Genomic DNA, 5,764 nt, shown 5'->3' with positions numbered 1-5,764 from the left:
TATCTTGGGGCTAGACTGCCTTATCTGGGCTTACGTCTCTTAGCTGGGGGTTAAGGCGGTTTATATCCCTATCTTGGGTCTGAAGTTAAAGCGCTTTATCTCGGGTTTAGATGCCTTATCTGGGGTTTACGTTCCTTATCTGGGGTTAAGGCGCCTTATCTGGGGTTTAGACTGCCAGGTCTGGGGTTTACTTCTCTTATCTTAGGGTTATGTTCCTTATTTAGGGTTAATGCGTCTTTTTTGGGGGTTGGGACTGCTTTATCTGAGGTGTACGTCCCTTATCTGGGGTTACGGCGCCTTATCTGGGGTTTAGACTGCCATATCTGAGTTTACGTCTCTTATCTGGGGTTAAGGCGCCTTATCTTGGGTTTAGATGCCTTATCTGAGGTTTACGACCCTTATCTGGGGTTAACGACCCTTATCTATAGAGTTAAGGCACCTTATTTGGGGTTTAGATGCCTTATCTGGGGTTTATGTTCCTTATTAGGGTTAAGGCGCCTTATTTGGGGTTTGGACTGCTTTATCGAGGGTCTACGTCCCTTATCTGGGGTTACGGCGCATTATCTGGGGTTTAGACGCCTTATCTGTGGTTAGACTGCGATATGCTAAGGTTAAGGAATCTTAGCCACAGGTAAGGAACGTAAACCTCAGGATAAGGCCGCCTAAACCACAGATAAAGCACTAGATAAGGGATGTAAACCCAAGATGTGTGGGGCATCCACTAAAAAAAATCACAATTTTAGAGCGCAGCGAGCAACATAGCCAGGTTTTTTTACGCTTTTTGGTCAAAAAAGGTCAAAATTTTGAGAAGTCCACTTTTCACAAATCGTCCTTGGAAAAAAAGGTCTACTTTTTCAAAATCAGCACCCCCTCCCCCCAAAAAATAACTTGGATTTTCGATCGAAAAACTAGGATTAGGGCCTATATTGACGCGCATGTACAGTTATTCCAAAAAAAGTTTGTCAATTTTAGTACATTTTTTTTTATTGAAAAACATGTTTATCGGGGAAACACTTGTTTTTTCAATCGAAAAACTACCTATTTCTAATTTTGAACATTTAGCCTTCCCATGGAAGTAAGTGTCTATTACTTCCATGGCCTTCCATAGGCGTATGCTATTGAACACTTAAAGCATGAAACAATGAATCGAGTATGGCACGCCACACTGGACATTAAACGCCTAGTTTTTAAAAATAACGACCAGTTTAAAAACTATAGAGGACTTTTCTTGACGCGAAAAAATCTGGTCGCGAAAAAAATATAGACACGGAAAAAAATACTCGGTGTTACAAACTCGGCGTTAGTTTTACAATCTCAACGTCATCGTTTTGAACTCAACGTCGTATTTTGAAACTCGACGTTATTATTTCATTCTCGACGTTATTTCATTCTCGACGTTATTTTTTTTAAACTCGGGGTTTAATGTCTGGTGTGGCCGGCGTGCCATATTGAAGATCTTAAAATATACGAGTTTATACTCCATCGCTGAGCGACGAGTGATTGGTATATTTTTAAAATCTTATTAATTCACTCACAAAACAACGAGATAATTCAACTTCAAGAAAGAAAATAACTCAATATCCGTTATCATACATTTGAAATCATACAACTTTACTCACAAAATAAAGAAAAACAAAATAATACAATGTGTATACGTATGAAAAATGCAAAATAAAAGATTACAAGATTATGTAAATATAAGACGTTAATAGTGTACAGATTTCCTTACAAAATAAAGAATAGACATAATTCAAGATCTTTAAAATCTTACAAAATTAAAAAAGAAATAAAAGAACTCTCGATTTTAAACCTTACAAAATTAAGAAAAAGAAAATCTCAATTCTAAGTCCTTATATAACGTAAAACCAAAAAAATCAAAATGTTTTCTTACAAAAGGGAGTAAAACAAAAATAATTCAAGATATACACTTGTTAGGTGCGAGATTAAAAATGTTACTACCTATATTGTGAGATCTGTTAACAATGTTAACGAAACATTTAGAATTCTTGCAAATTTCATCCCGAAACCAAGGGAAAAACCCGATAATAAATTTATTTTGACACTTCTTCAGTCCTACACTGCGCTAGTCCGGAACTGAAATCCATAGCGCTAGTCCGAAACTGAAAACAACGGCGCTAGTCCGAATCTGAAAAACACTGCGCTAGTCCGAATCTGAAAAACACTGCGCTAGTCCGAATATTGGACTAACGCAGTGTTTCCCAAATTCAGATTTGGGCTGGCGCAATGTTTTTCAAATTCGACTAGCACAATGGTTTTCAGTTTCGGACTAGGGAAGTGTTTTTTAAATTCGGACTAGCGCAGTGACGGACTGAAGGAGTGTTTTCCAGATTCGGACTAGCCAGTGGTTTTCAGTTTCGGACAAGCGCAGTGGTTTCCATTTTCGGGTCGGACTAGCGGCGTGTCGGACTGGCAGAGTGTATTTTAGATTCTGACTAGCGGCGTGTCGGACTGGTGCAGTGCATTTCAGATTCGGACTAGCGGCGTGTCGGACAAGCAGCGTGTCGGACTAACGCCCTGTACCCTTTCCAACCATACTAATCCTATCCCATGCTGCATTGCGAATTCCTAGTGATGTAGACTGCTCTGGAAGGTCAGTAACATAATACACTGCAGCGTAGTCCGACGAGAAGGACTTTTGTTCTAAGTTACAGACTATACTCACTATGATCACTATCTCACATGGCGCAAGAAAGACGAATCGCGAAAGTCTATGCAGTGACCGCGCCACTCGAAATTCTTGAGCGATCAGAGTCAGAGTTTAGTTTGTAACTAAGAAACAATAAACAAGTCTTATACTCGTCAGACAACTGCAGTGAAGTAATTTTTTAGCATGGTGATAATTGTTTGCAGACTTCAATACATTCTTATGTGTATATTTTAATATAAATAAGAATAAATAGATAAGTGGGGAGACATTCAGCTCCCGGGGGGGGGGGGGGGCACTCAACTTTGGAAGTGACGGGTATGTGCCTACCGGAGTCGCGAAGTAGGGGCCTATCGGGTACAAAGCGTTATTTTAAAAAAGGGGATTATTGGGTACAAACAAAATAAAAAAGGGGTTCATTGGGTACAATATTTTGAAAAAGGGGTCATCGAGTATAAGATTTTTTTTTAAAGGGTCATCGGGTAGAAAATTGTGAAAAAATTGAGCAAAATTTGACAGTTTCGGCATTTTTTTGTTGCATTTTGATGATGCTATTCTAGAAAAAAGGGGGGCATTGGGTAGCCGCAACCAAAAAAAAAGGGGGTCATTGGGTAGCCGCAACTAAAAAAAAGGGGGGTCATCGGGTATGGCTTTAAAAAAAGGGGGTCATCGGGTATAGTCGACTTCAAAAGAGGGGACCATACCGTCACTTCCAAAGTTGAGTGCCCCCCCCCCCCGGGAGTCAGCTCAGTCACAGAATATTTTGACCAGTCAGAGCTGTTATACTTCAAACCAGTGATGCAGAAAACGGGGGGGGGGGAGCACCGCTCCTAGGAAATTACTATTAAAATGCAAGAAATGGTGCCATTTGGGAGATAAAAGGAACAGGGAGAAAATTAGAATAGGAAAACGTTGCTCCTGAGGAAGAGATAATAGGAAAACGTTGCTCCTGAGGAAGAGATTATTTTCCACATCCCTACAAAAACAGTTCAGAATTTGCCTGAAGAAATTGTTAATGTGTAATAATTATGAAGAAGCAAAAGTAAATTTATAACTAATTAAAAATATAGATAAAAAATGAATATACGAATTTATACATTAACATGATTAATGAATGAATAACTAAAGCAAGCAAGCAATCCAGGTGATGGTAAAATAATGTGTAAGAGAAAAAAGTAAAGAATGTGATACATATATTTTCACCACTACTCATAAAAGTGATAAAACGCGGGTCAATATTCATATTTTGGGTCTCTTCTGAATTAAATATATTGGAATACATTATAAAATATCTCGAAAACAAAACAGAAATGGTGTCAAATAGAAGAAAAATACAATAAAAACGCTGGGCGCTACCCCAAATTTGCACCCATTTTGGGGTATTTCAAATTAAACATCTCAAAAAGGTGCAGTCCCGGGCGTTGTCAAATGAAAGCGAAAACAGTAAATAATAAAATAAAAACGAAAACCGGAGGTTCTACGCCTAAAAGCTGATTGAAGCTCCTAGCAGTTGGGTTCTGAGCAACCACTCTATACTTTGATCAGCTCGTAATCGGCGGGCCTTATAACATCGCGGATTAATATCAAAATATTTTACTTTGAAAATTGTCTTGTGACATCTCGCCAAAAGCATCACAAATTATTAATCCAATTCTTATACTTTCTTTACTTTCTTTACACACAAAATATAGACCAGACAGGTCAACTATAATAGCACTCTTAACGTGGGTCATATCATCAGTCTACTTTTCGGCGTAGTGGTAAAAGCCTAACATTTCCCGCCTATTATGAGCTTATCAAAGTATAGTGTAGTATAATTATAAGATATCAAAATCTTACAAATTAAACAGCCCCTATCGTACCATGCACATTCTGTCCCAGTATGTTGTGACATTTGAAGCTAGAGTCAAGTGGCATATCCTGGGGTAGCTGCCACTTGGACATTTTGCCCCACCCCTGCAATTGTTCTCCTTTTCGTCAATCACCCTCGAAAGCCCCCCCGAAGAAAAATCTTCGTTACGCCACTGGGCCGTTAAGAAACCTTTCCCAGCAAACACAAATTTTCTTAAACCGTTTATTCAAAACGTTTTAAGAACATTAAAATGTCGGGTTATAGAAAACGTTTTTAAATCGTTATTGTAAAATATTTTGGGCAAACATTGCTGCAAAATATTTTGTCAACAGTTAATTAACATTCTCTATGAATGTTTTGCATCACGTTTTCAAAAATGTTCATTACCGTTTTATAACCTTTATAGAAAACTGATAGAACACCAACATTTAAACCTTTTTCTGTAAACGTTGTGTTTGCTGGCTTTCTTGTTTTCTGACTTTGACGTGCAGATAATACATGGGCGCGTTTTTGTAGGTCTTTAAATTATAGATACATAGGCCGAATATTGAGATATTCCAGAAAATAAGTGCACACCCCCTATAGAGGAGTAACTTTTCAATAAAAGAAATGTCTGGATTTCCAAGTCTGCTTTCTGAAAACGACTGGAATTCCTGTTCTCAACGTCACTGGAAAAAGCTTAGAAATCCAATTAAAAATTTTCGCCTTTAGACACTTTAAATGTCTGGATTTCCAACAATCACAACTGGACAAAAAGTCCGGAAATCCGAACTCCTCTACAGGGGGTGTGCATCTATTTTCTGGAATAGCCCATTCAAGTATATAAGACACGTTTAAGGGGGTACTGCACCCCTGCCCAATTTTATGCCTATTTTTGCATTTTTCTCAAAAATGGTAGCGCATTGGGAACAAGTAAGATATGTATATTATAGGGGCAAGGACTACAACTACTGCACTGGAAATGTTATTTCTGCACAGACAACAATTGTGGAGTTACAGTCAAAAATGAGGGAAAACCAATATTTGATCAATAAATCAATAACTACTTGCTTTGAGTTGCTGAATTTTCAGTACAGTAGTTGTAGTCCTTGCCCTATAATATACATATCTTACTTGTCACCAATGTGCTATCATTTTGAGAAAAATGCAAAAATAGGCACAAAATTGGCCAGGGGTGTAGTACCCCTTAAGATTTGGAAGACTTGTCTACTTGCATGTTAGACACTATAAAATACACTTGTATTTGG

The sequence above is a fragment of the Amphiura filiformis genome, chromosome 12 (assembly GCF_039555335.1).
Source record: "Amphiura filiformis chromosome 12, Afil_fr2py, whole genome shotgun sequence".
Lineage (NCBI taxonomy): Eukaryota > Metazoa > Echinodermata > Ophiuroidea > Amphilepidida > Amphiuridae > Amphiura > Amphiura filiformis.
This window is presented reverse-complemented; position numbering follows the sequence as displayed.